Below are 20,982 nucleotides of genomic sequence, written 5' to 3' on the forward strand. Positions count from 1 at the left end.
TTATTTTCAGGATTTTTTTTCTACCAGCTATGGATCTGTAGCTACTAGTATTTTTTTTCCGTTTTTCACATAGTATCTTTTATCTTTCTTATGCCATATGTTTCTTGGGAAAAAAGCAGCAGATTCACAGGTTTTTTTTTTCTTCTATTCGGGTTGGGGTCGGGTCGGGTTATAGGGTTAGGCTCGGGTTCAGTTCGGGTTGGCCTCAACCCGACCTGAGTTGCACCCTACTAACTTCTCGATCAACTTTCACTTTCTATGGGTTTCTTTCCAATCTATTAACTTCTAACCCGTGCATCGCACGGTTGGCCAACTAGTCTCTCTCTCTCTCTCTCTCTCTCTATATATATATATATATATATATATATATATATATTTTTTATAATTTATTAATGTATAGAATCATGTTTTGCCTAAAATTTATATTAAATAATGAGAAATAAGGGGAGGCTTTGCCAATAGTTTATATTAAATAATAAAAAATAAGGGGTGGTTGTGTGAAATATTTAATTTAATTTTCGAAAATAAAATAATAACACTTGTGTATGAGCCAGGAGCAAAACCTATGGCGGGTGTCTGGGAAAACGGTTTGAATCGCATTTCTCATCGCCCCGTCCATATCTGTTATTATACAACCTGGCGCCTTCCCAAACATGCACTGCAACCACTGCTGAAATAGCCATGTAAATGTCTCATCTTTCTCGTCGGCTAACAATGCGCATCTAAATAGTGTAGACTGACGATGGTGATTAACTCCGGTAAATGGAGCAAATGGCATCTTAAACATATTTTTCCTGTACATGACATAAAAAACAATGACATCACTAAACTTTAGGTATGCCTCTCGTGCCCATGAATAGGCCCAAAACATCGATCGCAAGTTCTCATTAATGTCCAACTCCATAGCAAATTGAAAGTTAGGGTCTTCTGATCGTTTCTTTTGGAAATATTCTGCTACCAAGACACCTTCCTTACCCATATTGTTACCCCTCTTTTTCCTCAAATGGGACACCACCTGATTTGTTGTCAAAGCAGCATTTGTTCCTTTACATGTGAGTTAATAGCCCTTTTAAGACCAGCAGGCTTCATCCCTATCTTACTTAGGTCATCTATCAAAATCTTACATGCTTCATTCTCAAAAAAATATATTGTGAGAACGATGCATTAGCCTTCTAGGTGGAGAGGTAAGCTCGTGGCAATGATCATCTTCAAAAGCTCTCATGTGCCACTTCTCATCTATCAAAGAGATATCCATCTTGGCTTGGCAGCCCTCTCTTACACTACGACGACGCTTCACTACTTTATCACTCTCTTTGTTATCTTTCATTTTTTTTGAACCCCGCTTTATCACATACAAATCTCCAAAAAATCACTTCCCCATTTTTCTTTGACTTATAAGTTGTGTCTTTTCGAATTCCAAATCCCATACCCAACGCATATAAATTATAAAACTCAAATGCAGCGATATCGGTATCAAACATCTGGTCCTTAAACGGTTTGGAAACTAAATCCCCCTCATTAACATCCTTAGTAGGCGTACTAAATGTACCGCTACAACCCTCACCGTTATCTTCAGAATGTAAACAACCCTCATTCAGATTTTCCTCCTCCTCAACCATAACAAATTCATTGACATATTGTCCATCATTTTGTAAGCCACCGGCTTCGGACGCCACGTCATCAACCACAATCAATCTATTAGCATCTATATCATCAATTGATAACCCAAAACCTTCGGACACAGTGTCATCCATTAGCTCAATAAAACTTAACCAATCCCTTTCAAATAGAGCTTAAACCCACTCAGAAGTTCTACCTGCGATTCCAACTAATCATTCCAAACACAACAGTAAAGAGTTTCTTCAGCAAATAAACCACAAAAATTAAATTAAGGCCTTCTTCTTTTCAGATTATAACAACTGATTCTGACTGCCAAACCGATTATTGGATTAAGAATTAAACCAATAATCGGTTTGACACTCACAATTGCTCATCATAATCTTAAACGAACAGGCTCAAGTATTCTACTTTTAGCAAAAAAAAATTTGTGTTCATAGAGTAGGCGCCGCGAGGCTTTCTTCTTTCAGATTATAACAACTGATTCTGACTGTCAAACCGATTATTTGGCTCATAATTATGTTTAAATTTGAGTCTAATAATCGATTTCATAGTCGCAATTGGTCATCATAATCTTTGAAAAAGAACAGGGTCAAGTAGAAAATTGCAAATCAGTAGTTTTAAAAAACTATGAAAAAAAAAGAAGAGGAGAAATGAGATATTTCTAGAGGGAGGGGGGAAGCATACTCTCGAGTCCCACATCAAAATTTAAATAAATTTGAACATTCAATGCCATTTTATGCACCAACTAAATATATGAAGAATGTAAACAGCTCTTTGGAACTTCTGCCTACCCCGCCCAGTCAAGGATCGTCGGGAGTGTTTTTTCTTCAACGGGAGGCCAGCCTATTATCCCGCCGGTACTCATGCCAAAAAGCGATTGGGTTGGTCCGGAGAAATACATGAGCTTTCACACGTTGAGAAAAATATAGTAAAGCAATTTTCGAACCCTAAAAATGAGAGCAGAGAGGGGTTTTGAGTATGTTCAGATACTGTACATTTTGGAACCCTAAAAATGAGAGCAGAGAGGGGTTTTGTTAAATCATTTTCGAACCGTAGAAGAAGAAGAAACCATAGCTTCAAATGAGAGCAGAGAGGGGTTTTTGTTAAATCATTTTCCCCAAATAGAGAAACCATAGATTAAAATAGAGAAAAAGGGTTTGAAAAATAGAGAAGACGAAAGATAAGTTACCTGGAAAAAACGAGTGTTGGGAGAGAGAGACACGCCGCGTGAGGGAGAGAGTTTTTGGAGAGGGGCGGCGTGAGGGATTCAAACCTCTGTTTCTTCTTCTTTTCTCATCTAGGGTTTCTCCTCTCCAGCGAGAATCGAAACAGGGAGAGGGAGAAATGCGCAACACTTTTTCCGTTTTATTTACATTCGCCTTGGATGGCTGCAATTAGAACCGATCGACGGTTCCCATTCTTCCTGCGATAACTTAGAGGGACTGCATTTATAAGGTTAGGTACTTGACCGAGTACAAACACTTAATCGTATATATATATCGGGAAAGGTGAGCGTACTCGGTCGAGTAGATAAGCTTATCTACTCGGTCGGGTTAAAAATAGTAGGGGCCCACATTTTTGGGGTGATCCAAACCATTCATTTGAAAGGCCCTTACCTAGATATGGTGTCCACAAAAAATCATCCCCATAGGATCATCCTAACCCATCCAACAGTGGAGGGAAAAATGGACAAACACAGCTTGTCCACAAATCTGCCCACAAAAAATCAGCCCCATAGGATCATCCTAACCGTACTAACTTCTCGATCAACTTTAACTTTCTATGGGTTTCTTTCCAATCTATTAATGTGACTTTTTGCAAGGTAAGAGCCCACCAACTAGATGGTCTATAAAATCGTGCCATCTCAAAGCACTGGCCCACAACAATATAATTATCCAATCACTGTGAATTTTCAAGGTAGGGGGGCACCGATCGGAAGATTTATATTGTATAATGTGGGGCCATCAATACAGTACAAAATTTACCTCGACATTACTTGGAAAATGATATTTTCACAAGCAAGGAAATCCATTTTCAGAAAATGAAGAAGATTCACGTGGATTGCTAGAAGGTAATCTTCCCCTCTTTGCCAAATTTTTTGAAAGTTATACTTGGGGAAATGATATCAGCACAACCATATTTTGATATTTTCACAGACAATCTTGTCTTTTAGTATTTAAAGAGCTGTCAAAAGCTTATTACATTTCCCAAAAAAGCTCTCACGAGCTAATATTTAAAGAACAGACAGTCAAAATATGGTTGTGCTGGTAACATTTCCCTATACTTATTCCCTGTTTGAGAGCAGCTGGGAACGCTGAAATCGGGTGTATCGGAATCCAATCTCGAATCCAGTGCCTGATTCTGACCATCCAAATGCATTGTTTTGTTTTGATATTTTGGGATAGTAAGTAGAAAGTAGAAGTTTTATACGGTTTAAGCCCTTGTAGTCCCGTATTTTTCAAAATGTACTGTATGGACCACACTATAGGATGATCCAAACCGTCCATGTGATGGGCCAGAACATAAATAGGTTGGGCCCAAAAGTATTTTCCATAGGATGATCATAGCCCTCCGATCAATATTTGTTTCCATAATATGCCGTTCCTCTATAGATCGGAGGGATCGGATCATCCTATGGAAATGATTTTATGAGCACAACCTATTTATGTTATGGCCCATCACAGGGACGGTTTGGATCATCCTATAGTGTGGTCCATACAGTACATTTTGAAAAGTAAGGGACCATAGGGCTTACACGTACCAATTGAAATCTAGTAGATAATAAGGGCTGGTTTTGCCAGCCCTTTATGTTAGGCACTTCTACTCAAGCTAGTTTGTCTATTCCACCTACTATGTCAGTTGAATGATTCTATGAAAAATATGAGATGCGTGAACATTACTTTTAGACAGGGTAAGAAAAATCAAGATAGTTTCAAGGATTTTTCTCATTTAGATATCCGGTTTAAGATATAAAAGAATAAGTATTATACAATCAAAAAACAACTTGTTAGTCTTTTTCTTGATTTTTGCGATGCGTGTTGTTGCCTTGATCAACATAATTTCCTTATAGGACGACCCAACACATCAACTCTTTCCTTTTTAAAACTTTCTAGGCTATCAACTTCTCCATCTCATCAACTCTTTCCTTTAAGAGTTTTCTAGAATTTCATTTTTTATACTAGCTATGTGCCATTAGTAGTTTGTGACGGTTACTCCATCGGAAGAAAGCTTTTTGTGAAACTTTGGGTGGCTTGTACTTTCAAATTCTTCTCACTAACGGATGGCACTGGTACGTACTGGGGAGAGTTTCTCTTGTTCTTAGTTGTACCTATGGTGTTAGAAAACAACTACGAAGAATAACAGTAGATGTCGGTTTGATTGAGGAAACCTTGGCCTCTGTTAACACAAAGTGTTTGTTGGGTTTCAAAACGATACCCTGGCAGATTGCTTCGATTCCATTTAAAATAAGTGAACCCACGTTCAATACAAGAAAATAGGAGAAAGATCTACTACCACTCACCCACATCACCTACATGATAACTACATCCTATAACATGATAACTACAGACTTATCCTACCTTATTCCACTAACCCACGTCACATACACATCATTTGCCATTAGCTATCTACACATAATAAAAGAAAAAAAGAAAAAAAAAGAAGAGTTTCTATTTTGCACGTAACATCTCCTCCCCCTTAGAAATCGGCCTTTTTCTCAAGGCCATCTTCTTCTTCTTCTTCTTCGTAGCATGCCTCTATTAGGAACAACTTCTTACATCGATGTCCCGGGACAAACTTCTCGTTACAGTTATAGCGTGGTCCCTGATTCCGTCTCTCTTGCAGCTCAGTGGGTTACATCCGTCGGATTGGAAGCGTAGGACTACTGTTGGTTGTGATCGGGTACGCCATGTCTGACGTTGGAATGGCACGCTGTGTTAAATCATGGGCCTCGTACTGGCGGACCAGTCCGATAGCACCAGATAAGGTAGTGGGTCTATTGGCATGAACGTCAATTCTACGAGAATCTCGTAACCCACTAACAAAACAACTGACCTGACGATCTTGGGGAAGATGTCCGACCTTCGCAAGTAACTTCTCAAACTGGGTTTGGTAAACTCGCACCGATTCAGTTTGCTCGAATTTGGTGAGTTTTCCAAAGAAATATAAGAATTGGCTTGGACCATATCGAGAATGGAGCCCATCCTTGAACTCTTTCCAAGTAACAACCTTCATTTCTTGCTTCAGCAATTGGTACTATAGTTGGGCGTCATCCTCAAGGTGAGAGGAAGCCAACGATACTTTTTCTGTCACTGGGGTCTCATGAAATTGGAAAAACTGTTCTGCCCTACATAACCAACTCGTTGGATCTTCACCACCGTTGAAATGCGGAAAGTCCAACCTCACAAATTTGGGTGTGTATGAGTTGGTGGAACTAGCATGATGAGAGCCACCATTGCCATTAGCCTGATCTTCATTGATTCGAATAGGATCGTGAGAAGTCTCCCCCGTCTCCCTGGCAGATTGATTAGAGATTTGATCCACACGTGTGTTCAATTTTTTGAACATCTCCGCCATTCAATTCATCATGTCTTGCTGGCCTTTTGAAAGCAACTCCATAGCTTGCTCTAAACGCTCCACACGTTGGTCCACGCCCCTGAGCTCTGATATCACAATGGTATGTACTGGGGAGAGTTTCTCTTGTTCTTAGTTGTACCTATGGTGTTAGAAAACAACTACGAAGAATAACAGTAGATGTAGGTTTGATTGAGGAAACCTTGGCCTCTGTTAACACAAAGTGTTTGTTGGGTTTCAAAATGATACCCTGGCAGATTGCTTCCATTCAATTTAAAATAAGTGAACCCACGTTCGATACACGAAAATAGGAGAAAGATCTACTCCCACTCACCCACATCACCTACATGATAACTACATCCTATAAGAGGATAACTGCAGACTTATCCTACCTTATTCCACTAACCCACGTCACATACACATCATGTGCCGTTAGCTATCTACACATAATAAAAGAAAAAAAGAGAGAAAAAAGAAGAGTTTCTATTTTGCACGTAATAGGCACCGTACAGGAAAAAGGACCCTTTTGCCATCAAGTCTATATGTACGAGAATAATGGCATTTTTATTCTTCATCTTCTCCAAATAAGGGTTTGTGAAACTACCAATTATGCCAAAAGCTTAAGCATTTGGTGAAGTTAATGAAAATCAGATCGTATTCCTGATATTCTCTAACAGGGTTCCTTCCTCATCTTCTTCCTCTTCTTCTCTTATTTGCTATGTTTTTTCATCGATCATTGCTGGAACTCAGAACAGAAGGAAGAGAAAGAGGGAGAGGAAGAAGAAGAAGTGGAGAAAATGAAAAGGACGGTAAAGAGGGGGAAAAAGAGGAAGAACAATATGAAGAGGAAGAAAATATGAGGAAGAATATGGAAAAAGAAGAATCGATGCTGGAAAAAATAGATGATGCCGGAAAAGGGACGACACTAGAAAAATAAAAGAAAAAAAGAGGAGAAAAAAGAGGAAATGTTGGTGTCAAATAGGAAAAGTTGTGGTCGTGTCGGGAAAACTTTGGGTCGTGTCGAGAAATGTTGGGGTTAAGTCGAAAAGTTCGGGTCATATTGAGAAAAATTTGTGTCGTGTCGGCAAAAGTTCATGTCGACTTAGTAAAGTTGGGGTCAAGTAAAAGTAGGAAAACTTCAAGTCATGTCGGGAAAACTTTGGTTCACGTTGGGAAACTTCAGATAGTGACAGGAAAAGTTGGGGATCAGCTGGGAAAAGTTCTCGTCTTGACCTCAACTTTTCTCAACTCGACCCCAACTTCGCCTTCGTCCTCCTCTTTCTTTTTACTTTTTTCCGACATCTTCCATTTTTTCGGCGTCAATTCTTCCTCTTCTTCCTTTTCTTTTTCTTCTTCATCCTCCTCTTCCTCTTTTCCCTCTTCGTCCTCTTTTGAGTTGCAGAAATGGTCATTGGCAATGGTGATGAAAAAAAACCAAATAAAGAGAAGAAAAAGAAGATGAAGAATCAAACATTGGTAAAACCCCATTGCCAATCATCTTTAAATTCACCTTTGTAGAATACATTCTCGATAGGTCTAACAGTAGTCTCGATAGGTCTAACAGTAGACGCTATGTAAATAATTTTTTTGCTATAGACAAATTATGTTTGAAAATTTCTATTTTATCATCTTTTCGAAAACCTAATGTCATCGTTTCCCAAACAATTTGTAATGTATCTCATATTTCTTTTATTTTACATATTTTATTCGGGAAAGAGAATATTCTTCTATCAAGCCACCACCAATGCGCCCTTCACAATATCAATGGATTGGAGAAATGATATTAGAATTGCTCTTTCATAATCGGCCTGCCTAGAAAAACTCACAAAAGTTGCCCTGTTTGATGAATTCCAGAACCTCCTATAGGCTATAGATGCTCTAGTAAAATGAGACAAGAGTAAAACACTTCAGATGATAATTTTATTTTAGCAGAATCACTTATTGTCTTTTTACAAAGTGTTAATCCCATGTATTCTCTTCTTTAATGCTTACATATTTCCCTACTAGCTCCTTTAAAATGATTATTTAAAAACAAAAAAACAAAAAGAAACCCATTGACTTTGATCTATAGACTAGAAGGTAAGGTGGCACTGATCACCGGCGGAGCAAGCGGAATCGGGAAATCCACTGCCAAATTGTTCCACCGGCACGGTGCCAAAGTGTTCATAGCCGATGTCCAAGACGAATTGGGCCAATTAGTTAGCAAAGACCTCGCCTCCCCCGATTCCTTCATCCACTGTGATGTCTCAGACGAAGAACAGGTCCGAAATGCTATTGACAGTGTTGTAACCAGGTATGGGAAGCTCGACATAATGTTCAACAATGCGGGCACCATAGACCTGTACAAGCAAAGCATTATTAACAATGAGAAGGCGGATTTTGAAAGAGTAGTTAACCTGAATCTAACAGGGGCGTTCTTGGGCATCAAGCATGCTGCACGGGTCATGATCCCAGCTCACCGCGGCAGCATAATTAGTACAGCTAGTATTGCTTCTGTCCTAGGTGGGCTCAGTACTCATGCCTACACAAGTTCAAAGCACGCGCTGGTGGGGCTCACGAAGAACGCGGCCATTGAGCTCGGGCAGTTTGGTGTTAGAGTAAATTGTGTTTCTCCTTATGGTCTTGTAACCCCTTTGGCTGAGAAATTTTTTCCCGCAAAGGGTGAAGAGCTTGAGAAGGCAATGGAGGGTCCTGCTAATCTTAAGGGGGTCTATCTTAAAGCAGAAGACATTGCTAATGCTGCTCTCTATTTGGGAAGCGATGAATCCAAGTATGTGAGTGGTCACAACCTTGTAGTTGATGGTGGTTACACCATTGTCAATCCAATGTTTGCTATGCATTTTTCAGCTTCTTGATGTTGCCATGAGCTTTCACCGATTGCCAATCTATCTAATGATATTGTTCCTATCCTCCACTTGTTCATTTTATTTTAGGGCCTCTATGAATTCAATAAAAATCGGCCTTGTTAGTAAAGAAAATTATTTTAAATTTTATTTCAATATTGTGTCGCAAGCATGGTTTTAAATTTCGACCGAAATCCGAAATTTCGGAAACGTTCCGAAACCGAAATTGGCGACACGTACCAAATGTTGGGTTCGGCCAAAATTTCAGAAATATCGTCAATTTCAGCGAAATTTGAATAATAATTGTTGACTTACCAACTTCTCCAAAAGCTTAAGCTGTTGGTGAATGGCGTTATTTATCTTTTATACTTTAACAAAAATATTAATTTTTTATTTCTTTCCCAAATTTCAGCCGAAATTACTGAAATTTTGGCCAAAAAAATCAACATTTCGTCCATGTTTACTAAAATTTCGGGATTTTGGCTAAGACCGAAATTTTTGCCGAAACCTAAATTTCAAACCATGGTCCCAAGCCAGTGAAGGGGAAAATACAAATATTTGGGCCGTATCAATATCCTCTCCTATTTGTTGTGGGGTCCATCCCCATGTTGTGGGCCCACACTCCCTCATCTCTTAATTAAAAAACAGAAAGAGTCGGTGGTGTAGTTTGATTGAAAGAAGGAGAAAAAAGAGGGAAAACAAGATGGAGAGAGGAGAGAATAAAATAGTGAAAAAGAGCTTTTCTCATGTGGTCTCTTAGGGTTTTGCTTGGGCAAAAGAAATGAAGAGGGATTGGAACCCTAACGCATTAAAGAGAGCTTTTTTCATGTGGTCTCTTAGGGTTTTGCTAAGCGTAAGAAAGAAGAAGGAAGAAGAATCCAAAATCTATGTTTTTTAAAGGGTTCTTGGAGAAAAACCTAGTCCTATGAGAGATGGTGTTCTGTTCTTACCTTTGATGATGTTGACAATGACAAGACTATCGAATTCAATCCAAATTCTATTAATCCCTAAAGCATCAAAGTAGTAGAGACCATCTCTCATAGCATTAGCTTCAACCAGCATATTAGAGTTCACATCATAGGAATGAGAGAAAGCAATTCTTACTCTATTGTTATTATCTCAAATAATACCCCCTCTTCTAGCAATACCAGGTTTTTTCGCTAGCTGCACCATCGACGTTCAGCTTTAGGAAGTTGTCACTAGTTTTTTTCCAGTAATATAGTTCACAAAGGAGTACCTCTTTTTATGTACAGTTGTTCACAAAAGAGTGCCTCGTTTTGGCTGTCTCTACAGTTATGCATGTAGACAGAGATATAACCTCTATTTTCGTTATTTTTTTAAGGATGCTTGTGTTCAACACAAACTCTCATTGTCTTATTCTATAATCTCACATTGTCTTATTCTATAATCAATGGGCTGTTGAGGCTTCTTAGAAATTGTAATAGCTTTTAACAGCTATTTAAATAATAAAAGACAAGGTGAGTCTGTCTCATTTTTAAAGAATGGTAGTGTGAATATCTTAGCCAAAGTACCAACGATTAATAGTTAAACAATTAATATCTAAAAAATTAATATTTTAAATCTAGGAAAATTATATTAGCACAGCCCTAGTTTTATATTTTCACTAACTCATCTTGTCTTTTTGAATTTAAAAAATTAGTGGGCTCCCACATGGTAAGATGATATTTACCATTCATTTGGTGTGCCCTACTTGGTTTTCATTTTTGTATTTTATTCATTTAAAAATTACAACTCCTCTGACTTGACCGCGTCAACCGCGTTATTGGCCACGTTCGTGCTAAGTCGACAAGGATTTTCTTCGGCAGCGTTCCGCATCACATCCGCGTTTTTAAACACAGGTTGGGTTTGATTTTTTTCTTTTCCTGTTTTTCTTCATCCTATTTCCCTTCTTTATTTTCAGCATTTTTTTCTACAATCTATGGATCTGTAGCTACTAGTTTTTTTTTCCCGTTTTTTACATAGTAACATTTATCTTTCTTATGCCATAAGTTTCTTGGGAAAAAAGCTGTAGATTCACAATTCAAGGGACTGATGCACAATAATACGGTTCTCTAATTAATGCGACTTTTTTCAAGGTAAGAGCCCACCAAGTAGAAGGTCTATAAAATTGTGCCATGGCTTCTCTTCTTTAATGCTTACATATTTTCTCTTCTAGGGTTGTTCCTAGCTCCTTTAAACTGATTATTTTTTTAATGCTTACATATTTTCCTACTAGGGTTGTTCCTAGCTCCTTTAAAATGATTATTTTTTTTTAAAAAAACCAAAAAAAAAACCTATTGACTTTGATCTAAAGACTAGAAGGTAAGTTGGCACTGATCACCGGCGGAGCAAGCGGAATCGGCAAATCCACGGCCAAATTGTTCCACCGGCATGGTGCCAAAGTGTTCATAGCCGATGTCCAAGAGGAATTGGGCCAATTAGTTAGCAAAGACCTCGCCTCCCCCGATTCCTTCATCCACTGTGATGTCTCAGACGAAGAACAGGTCCGAAATGCTATCGACAGTGTTGTAAGCAGGTATGGGAAGCTCGACATAATGTTCAACAATGCGGGCACCTTAGACGCGTACAAGCAAAGCATTATTAACATTGAGAAGGCGGACTTTGAAAGAGTACTTAGCCTGAATCTAACAGGGGCCTTCTTGGGCATCAAGCATGCTGCACGGGTCATGATCCCAGCTCACCGCGGCAGCATAATTAGTACAGCTAGTATTGCTTCTGTCTTAGGTGGGCTCAGTACTTATGCCTACACAAGTTCAAAGCACGCGCTGGTGGGGCTCACGAAGAACGCGGCCGTTGAGATCGGGCAGTTTGGTGTTAGAGTAAATTGTGTTTCTCCTTATGGTCTTGTAACCCCAATGACTGAGAAAAATTTGACCGCAAAGGGTGAAGAGCTTGAGAAGGCAATGGAGGGTCCTGCTAATCTTAAGGGGGTCTATCTTAAAGCAGAAGACATTGCTTATGCTGCTCTCTATTTGGGAAGTGATGAATCCAAGTATGTGAGTGGTCACAACCTTGTAGTTGATGGTGGTTACACCATTGTCAATCCAATGTTTGCTATGCATTTTTCAGCTTCTTGATGTTGCCATGAGCTTTCACCCATTGCCAATCCATCTAATGATATTGTTCCTATCCTCCACTTGTTCATTTTATTTTAGGGCCTCTATGAATTCAATAAAAAATTGGCCTTGTTAGTAAAGAAAATTATTTTAAATTTTATTTCAATATTGTGTCGCAAGCATGGTTTTAAATTTCGACCGAAATCCGAAATTTCGGAATCGTTCCGAAACCGAAATTGGCGACATGTACCAAATGTTGGGTTCGGCCAAAATTTCAGAAATTTCGTGAATTTCAGCGAAATTTGAATAAAAATTGTTAACTTACCAACTTCTCCAAAAGCTTAAGCTGTTGGAGAATAGCGTTATTTATCTTTTATACTTTAACAAAAGTACTAATTTTTTATTCCTTTCCCAAATTTCAACCGAAATTACCAAAATTTTTGCCAAAAAAATCGACATTTCATCCAACTTTACTAAAATCTCAGGATTTCGGCTAAGGCCGAAATTTGAAACCATGGTCCCAAGCTAGTGAAGGGGAAAATACAAATATTTGGGCCTTATCAATATCCTCTCCTATTTGTTGTGGGGTCCATCCCCATGTGTGTGGGCCCCACACCCCCGCATCTCTTAATTAAAAAACAGAAAGAGTCGGTGATGTAGTTCGATTGAAAGAAGGTAAAAAAAGAGGGAAAACAAGATGGAGAGAGGAGAGAATAAAATAGTGAAAAAGAGCTTTTCTCATGTGGTCTCTTAGGATTTTGCTTGGGCAAAAGAAATGAAGAGGGCTTGGAACCCTAATCCATTAAAGATTGAAGTCTTTGCTAAGGGTAAGAAAGAAGAAGGAAGAAGAATCCAAAACCTATGTCTTTTAAGGGGTTCTTGGAGAAAAACCAAGTCCTAAGAGCGATGGTGTTCTGTTTTTACCTTTGATGATGCTGGCAATGACAAAACTATCAAATTCAATCCAAATTCTATTAATCCCTAAAGCAGCATAGTAGTAGAGACCATCTCTCATACCATTAGCTTCAACCAACATATTAACATTCACATCAGAGGAATGAGAGAAAGCAAATCTTACTCCATTGTTATTATCTCAAATAATACCCCCTCTTCTAGCAATACCAGGATTTTTCGCTAGCTGCACCATCGACGTTCAGCTTTAGGAAGTTGTCACTAGTTTTTTTCTAGTAATATAGTTCACAAAACAGTACCTCTTTTATGTACAGTTGTTCACAAAAGAGTGCCTCGTTTTGGCTGTCTCTACAGTTATGCATGTAGGCAGAGATATAACCTCTATTTTCGTTATTTTTTAAAGGATGCTTGTGTTCAACACAAACTCACATTGTCTTATTCTATAATCAATGAGCTGTTGAGGCTTCTTGGAAATTGTAATAGCTTTTGACAGCTGTTTAAATACTAAAAGACAAGGTGAGTCTGTCTCATTATTAAAGAATGGTAGTGTGAATATCATAGCCAAAGTACCAACAATTAATAGTTAAACAATTAATATCTAAAAGATTAATATTTTAAATCTAGGAAAATGATATTAGCACAGCTCTAATCTTATATTTTCACTAAATCATCTTGTCTTTCTGAAGTTAAAAAATTAGTGGGCTCCCACATGGTAAGATGATCTTTACCATTCATTTGGTGTGCCCTACTTGGTTTCCATTTTTGTGTTTTATTCATTTAAAAATTACAACTCATCTGACTTGACCGCGTCAACCGCGTTATTTGCCGCGTCCGTGCTGAGTCGACAAGGATTTTATTTGGCAGCGTTCCGCATCACATCCGCGTTTTTAAACACAGGTTGGGTTTGATTTTTTTCTTTTCCTATTTTTCTTCGTCCTATCTCCCATCTTTATTTTTAGGATTTGTTTTCTACAAGCTATGGATCTGTAGCTACTAGTTTTTTTTTCCGTTTTTCACATAGTAACTTTTATCTTTCTTATGCCATACGTTTCTCAGGAAAAAAGCAGCAGATTCACAATTTTTTTTTTCTATTCGGGTTGGGCTTGGGTCGGGTCGGGTCGGGTTATAGGGTTAGGCTCGGGATCGGTTCGGGTTGGCCTCAACCCGGCCTGAGTTGCACCCTACTAACTTCTCGATCAACTTTCACTTTCTTTGGGTTTCTTTCCAATCTATTAACCTCTAACGCGTACATCGCACGGTTTCCAATCTATGAAGTAGTTTTCCAACATAGAGAAAAGGAGAAATTAGTAGCAAGACCAACACATGATTGTTCTTTTATGTGGGATAAGTAATCTTCCAATATAGGATGAACCTGGATGTTTCATTTATGTGTAACCAATATAGGGTGTGCCCATTTTTATCTCCATAAATGGAAGGGTTAGGATGATCATATGAAGCTGATTTTTTGGGCACACCCTATCTATGTGAGGGTCTATCAAATGAATGCTATGGATCATCCAAACAATGTGGGCCCCCTATGTTTGTGAGCTCTAGCTCATATAAGCTTATATGAGCTCTAGCTCACAAACACTTTTCCATACCTACTCTGCACATGCAAAAAATATGGGGACACTAACAATTTAAGCAGTACACCAAAAGTTCTAATATATCTTCAAAGTGCTTATTGGAGCAATTCAAAAGCATACAATACATATAAGAAAACTTGGATTAAAATTTAGCACAATCTTTAATGGTGAAAAACATTGAATATTGCTACCATAAACTCGATGTTTCATTTATGCTAAAATTATGAAATATTAATTCAGATTAGGTAAGAGCTCCTTATTGTGAGAGATTTTACCCAAGCACTTGGCAACTTCCACCATAAATAGTTCAAGAGATGAAACGCCAGTACCCCACAATACTTCCACCGTAAACCATATATCTATCATTCTCTTTACCTTCAACTCAGACTAAAAAGATTAATAAAAAATACAAACATGATTTAACCAATAAATGGTTGAACCAATTTCATGACTTCATAAAGAAACATGGTTTAACCAATAAATGCCAAAACACGAATCATTAGAATCATATACCAATGTTCATTAGAAGCAACTTACGAACTGAGAAACACGAAAAGAAAGGTAAAATTGAAGCAGGGAAGGTGAGATGGCTTGTAAAAGCATGTATTAAAGAATCCCAATAAAATTTATCAGGCATTAAGCATGTGATTTTGGTTGACTCTGATGGTTGATGGTTACTTAAAGCACATCTATTGAAAAATGTGATTATTTTCTCTCGAAGCAAAATTAAAAGGAATGGGGTGAATGGAAGCAGGGAAGGTGAGATGGCTTGTCGGGAAGGTGAGATTGAAGCAGGGAAGGTGAGATTAAAAGGTAAAATTGAAGCAGGGAAGGTGAGATGGCTTGTAAAAGCATGTATTAAAGAATCCCAATAAAATTTATCAGGCATTAAACATGTGATTTTGGTTGAATCTGATGGTTGATGGTTACTTAAAGCACATCTATTGAAAAATGTGATTATTTTCTCTCGAAGCAAAATTAAAAGGAATGGGGTGAATGGAAGAACCGACTGCAAACAAAATTCATGGGAGGTGAAAAAAATAAAGAAAAAAGAGAGATGAAATACAGAATGGGGTGAATGGAGGAAAAAAAAAAGAAAAAACCTGCTAGTGGTAACAATAGAGAGAACCTTAAGCCGCTTCGAAATGATTCCAAAATGATTATTCTTCTTAACTAAGAAAACTCAAACCAAATAAAAAAGGAAAAAGAATGGAAAATGGGTTATGGCAAGCCAATTGCAGATGGCTGAAGCGGGGTAGACTCCAACGTTTCCAACCCATGTCCCAATACCCAAATTTATCAGAGAAGCTTGGTTTGGCTCAATCTGGGACTTGCATTCTAAAAATACCCAAATTCTGATCTGGGGATTTTATGAACCAATACCCAAATTCTGATCGGTGGAGCCGGAGATGATGAACACAACGAAGGTGGAAAAAAGAAATAGGACAAAAGAGAGAGGGATAGATCAACCGGATAATAGAGAAAGAGAGAGCTGCAGGAAGAAAGAAAAATGGTATGTGCCATGAGGGCTCCACGATGGTTCGATTGGATTGAAATGATGCCGTAAAAATCGAGGAAAAGAAATCTGCAATCCAGCAAAAATCTAGGGTCCAGAGAGACGGATAGCATACGGGCAAGATTTGAGAGATTTCTGATATTTTAGAAGACCCAAATTCTTGCACTTGGAACAAAGACCCAAAAAAATTTATGAGAAAGAAGAAGAAGAAGAAGACGGGAGTGTAGAGAGATGTCTTGGGATTTTGAGGGCACAGGTGTATTTCCAACTTAAATCCGTTGGAATTTGAGTAACATTTTTTTAAAAGACATGCAACAATATTATTTAAAAATGTGATACAGAACACAACCATAATACAACTGAATTTGCATATGATTGTAACATCCATGAAACATTCCTACGAAAAAAAACTATGGCATAAAACATTCAGTCTATTCACCATATTTGCACGGACAATGAGGTCTTCACCTTCCAAGGCAGGAAATAGCACTGCTCTCTATAGCAGAAATGAAACTGCATAAAAAAGTAAAAATCAATGAAACAATTAAAACAAGGATATTTCAAGCTTCTTGAAATATCTTTGTGAAGCACAATTGGTCTTAAAAATTCGAAACAAACAGGGCCCAAATGTAGTGAGTTAAAACAGATAGCATGCGCAGGTAATTCTTGTAAAACTGGAAACTAAATACGAATATGTAGCTACAAATGTGATTTGTGTGATAATTAATGGGAAAACAGAACTGATGGATGCAGTGGATCACTTCATGATGGCCCATTTGATCAATGATCATGACAACTAATATATGAATGCCAATATTAATTTTTCTGTGAATGAAGAGGTTGATGTAATTTTCTATAATGAGTTTGTTGTGTGAAGACATTTCTAATAAATCAGAATGTATGCCCACTTCACAATCAGGCAAAGTGAAAAAAATACGCTAGAAAAACACAATCAGAAACCCAAAATATGACCATGAAAGAATGCTCAATCAAACAACTTTTCCAACAGGTGTATACGGAATTGCAATCCCCGAGGTAGACAACGCCTCCAGGTTAAAGAATAAAGCCTTGAACATTATTCTAGAGGCTCAATCCCAATGAGCTGCAAATCTGTCCATTATAGCAGAAGATAAATGAAGATAAAAAAAATTAAAAAGCAAAGGATTTGGGACTGAAAAATAAATGTTAACCTTCATTCCGTTGTAAATTGTGCCGTATGTTACTTTGAAGTTTCAACCTGAATATATACACAAAAAGTTAACATTATCAGGAAAACAAATATTCCATGAATCATTTTTGTAGAAAAATTTCAAAACATACACTACAGAAATTAAGAGAAACAGCCATGGTTTCTCCAACCGATTAAACCCCTAAAATATTTCAACATGGAAAAAGTTAGAAATGAGAAGAAGAAGAATAAAATTAAGAAGACAGTTACAAACATCAAAAATGAAGAGGGAAAATAGAGAAAAATCTATGAAGAAGAGGGAAAGTACCTCCAAATCTTGGATCCTTTCTCGTTGATGCAACCGCTGCAGCAAGGCTTGAGGAGAAATAGTAGGTGGGAGAATATGGCTGAAATATATCTCTAATGTCAAAAAATATCTCTGATAAAAATCCTTGGTGTAAGACACGTAATGGAAGAGATAAGGCTATTGCCAAAAATATCTCTGATGTATACACAGAAGTTGCGTGTATAGTACCACGTGGCATCTAATATGAAATTTTCAATTGACGATTTTACCCTCGTATCATTTCTCATAGCTAGGATGTTCGAATAGCAGCAAAGGGGTTTATGGTAAGAGGGTAATGCCTACGTGTAATTCGGAGAGAAAATAGGAAAAATTCTGAATTTCCGATGTATACTCAGAAGCTGCGTGTATAGTACCACGTGGCATCTAATCTGAAATTTTCAATTGATGATTTTACCCTCGTATCATTTCTCATAGCTATGGATGTTCGAATAGCAGTAAAGGGGTTTATGGTAAGAGGGTAATGCCTACGTGTAATTCGGAGAGAAAATAGGAAAAATTCTGAATTTCCCTCTGGCTATATATATATATATATATATATATATATATATATATATATATATATATATATATATATATATCGGTTAAGTGTTTATACTCGGTCGAGTACCTAACCTTATAAACACAGTCCCTCTAAGTTAACACAGGAAGAATGGGAACCGTCGATCGGTTCTAATCGCAGCCGTCCAAGGCGAATGTAAATAAAACGGAAAAAGTATTGCGCATTTCTCCCTCTCCCTATTTCGATTCTCGCTGGAGAGGAGAAACCCTAGATGAGAAAAGAAGAAGAAACAGAGGTTTGAATCCTTCACGCCGCCCCTCTCCAAAAACTCTCTCCCTCACGCCGCGCGTCTCTCTCTCTCTCTCTCTCTCTCTCTCTCTCTCTCTCTCTCTCTCTCTCTCTCTCTCCAACACTCGTTTTTTTTCAGGTAACTTATCTTTCTTCTTCTCTATTTTTCAAACCCTTTTTCTTTATTTTAATCTATGGTTTCTCAATTTAGGGAAAATGATTTAACAAAAACCCCTCTCTGCTCTCATTTGAAGCTATGGTTTCTTCTTCTTCTACGATTCGAAAATGATTTAACAAAACCCCTCTCTGCTCTCATTTTTAGGGTTCCAAAATATACAGTATCTAAACCCACTCAAAACCCCTCTCTACTCTCATTTTTAGGGTTCGAAAATTGCTTTACTGTATTTTTCTCAACGTGTGAAAGGTCATGTATTTTTGTTGATTATACATAATTAATTCGATTCCAAAGAGCTGTTTACATTCTTCATATATTTAGTTGATGCATAAAATGGCATTGAATGTTCAAATTTATTTAAATTTTGATGTGGGGCTCGAGAGTATGCTTGCCCCCCCTCTAGAAATATCTCATTTCTCCTTCTTTTTTTTTATTTAGAAGATTTTGTTTTACAGCCTGATTTTATATATCATCATTACAGCCTTGAGTTGATATGGGTTACAGTTCTACGGTCCTATATTATTTTCGGAAAATTGAATCCCTAACAGTAGTTTTTTTTGTACTAAAAGTAAAACGAAAAGGGCTTTAAAACATCATATTGTAATTTTCCATTGAATTTCATATCTTGGAAAGCATAGAAATAGCTAGTCAAAGCCATGATTGTGGTAATGCGATTCTTTTTGTTCAATATTGTGCAGATGGTGAAGATTAATGGCCTCCTCTAACCGTAGCAATTCTGGTTCACTTGGAGAATTACCATGTAAATGTGGAATAAAAGCGGCTATTAAAATAACTCAGTCAGATGTGAATGGCAACCGAGGCCGGCCCTACTACACTTTTGGATTTAGTGTGAGTAACCATTTAATAGTGTTTTTTTACTTTTGAGCAAAAGTTCAAATTACTAAAGATTATATACAACACATAGGAAGGAGGTGGAAAGAAGAAGTGTGAGTTTTTCGAATGGTGCGACAATGCTGAATACAATAGGGAATTTGGTTCGAGGAGGGACAGCATAAGTGGTACTCAATGTCCGTAGAGGTTGGAGGCCGAGGTTGCCGAATTGAAGTTGTTGGTGCAACATGCGCGTCAACACATTAAAGACATTGAAAGGTTGGAGCACGAGGTTGCCGAATTGAAGTTGTTGGGGCAACAGGCACGTCAAGACATTAAAGACACTGAAAGGCTGAGGCAAGAGGTTTTATCGAATTGAAGTTGGTCGTGCAACAAGGGCGTGAAGCCGTTAAATTAGTGGAGAATGAAAACGGGTGGATTAAAGCTATTGGGGTTGTTGTTTTTTTCGTAATTGTTTTCTTTTTCCAATGTATCACCAAGTAAGTAAGTTAGGAAGCAATTACTTGCTTTTTAATATTGTGCTGTTCTTTTTTGTTCTTGACAGTTCTGTAATCAGTACATGGCATCCATGTTTTATGTAACTTTTTGGTTTGTTTATGTTTATATGGAAACGGGATGCATGTGGATGCAAGTCATCTTTTTCTTTTCTTTTTTCTTCTTCTTGAGGTAATGGAAATAGGATTCATGTGGCTTAATTGTGTTGAGGTAATAGGCCTGCCTCTTGGGGTTGTGCTTAAGGAATTGGTTTTGTCAACCTTCAAGCTTCTCAAACAAAAGACTGAGGTAATAGGCCTGCCTCTTGGGGTTGTGCTTGAATCTAGAATTTTTCTGCACTGAAAATAGAAATTAGTGAGAGGGGGAACAGGGGAACAGAGGATTGAGGGCTAGAAGTAAAATTAGTAGAAAGATGCAACCAAGAAAGGGGAAAAGAGAAGAGAAACAACAAATTTGTGACGATCAAATCAGTTATCTTTCAGATGACATTCTCATTTCTTTGAAGGTTGCTCCATGCCTGGATAATGTTTTCTATACACAATGTTACTTTTCTGATGACAATGATGCCAACATGCTTGTTGAGCTACTGAAGAATCTGGCTCATGTTGTGAGTCTCAAGTTACAGTTATTTGAATTCATCTCCAAGTCTTTGCACAGAATGAAAGTGCCAAAAGGTTTGCCTGCCCTTAAGGTAAAGAAGTTAACCCTACACGTGCATTCTGACATTGCATCTGTTGTCTTGCTTGCTTAGAAGCTGCCCTGATTTGCAAAAACTCAATATCGTCATGATTAAGGGCCACCTAAATAGGAAAAAGTTTGTTCATCTCTTGTTGGTTGCGTTAGCCAAAGTGAGCTAATGTTATTTACTCTTTCCCATCTGGAAAAAAAAAACAATTGAGGCAACTACATCCAAAAAAAAAACAATCCAAATCCAAATAAGAGCATAGCAGTAACAGGTTCAGTTCCAGAACCTCTTTTTGTCCCAAAAATTGCAGATGTGAATACAATCCCA

The 20,982-nt window shown here is 37.8% G+C and overlaps 1 long non-coding RNA gene and 2 pseudogenes across 1 annotated transcript; 2 read left to right on the forward strand and 1 right to left on the reverse strand.

Annotated features, from left to right (window-relative positions):
* The first annotated feature begins 8,078 nt into the window (after positions 1–8,078).
* LOC143863391 (secoisolariciresinol dehydrogenase pseudogene) lies at positions 8,079–9,155 on the forward strand (annotated as a pseudogene).
* Positions 9,156–11,329: 2,174 nt separating this feature from the next.
* On the forward strand, positions 11,330–12,147 carry LOC143863392 (secoisolariciresinol dehydrogenase pseudogene; annotated as a pseudogene).
* A 4,302-nt stretch (positions 12,148–16,449) lies between these two features.
* On the reverse strand, positions 16,450–17,702 carry LOC143863274 (uncharacterized). Its single transcript, XR_013240856.1, has 3 exons — positions 17,623–17,702; positions 17,317–17,363; positions 16,450–16,639 (listed from the first exon to the last, which is right to left on the reverse strand). It is a non-coding gene; the product is annotated as an uncharacterized LOC143863274 (long non-coding RNA).
* Between the last annotated feature and the right edge of the window lie 3,280 nt (positions 17,703–20,982).

Source organism: Tasmannia lanceolata, unplaced genomic scaffold (assembly GCF_043159265.1).
Source record: "Tasmannia lanceolata isolate RefF3 unplaced genomic scaffold, GAP_Taslan_0.1 ptg000044l, whole genome shotgun sequence".
Lineage (NCBI taxonomy): Eukaryota > Viridiplantae > Streptophyta > Magnoliopsida > Canellales > Winteraceae > Tasmannia > Tasmannia lanceolata.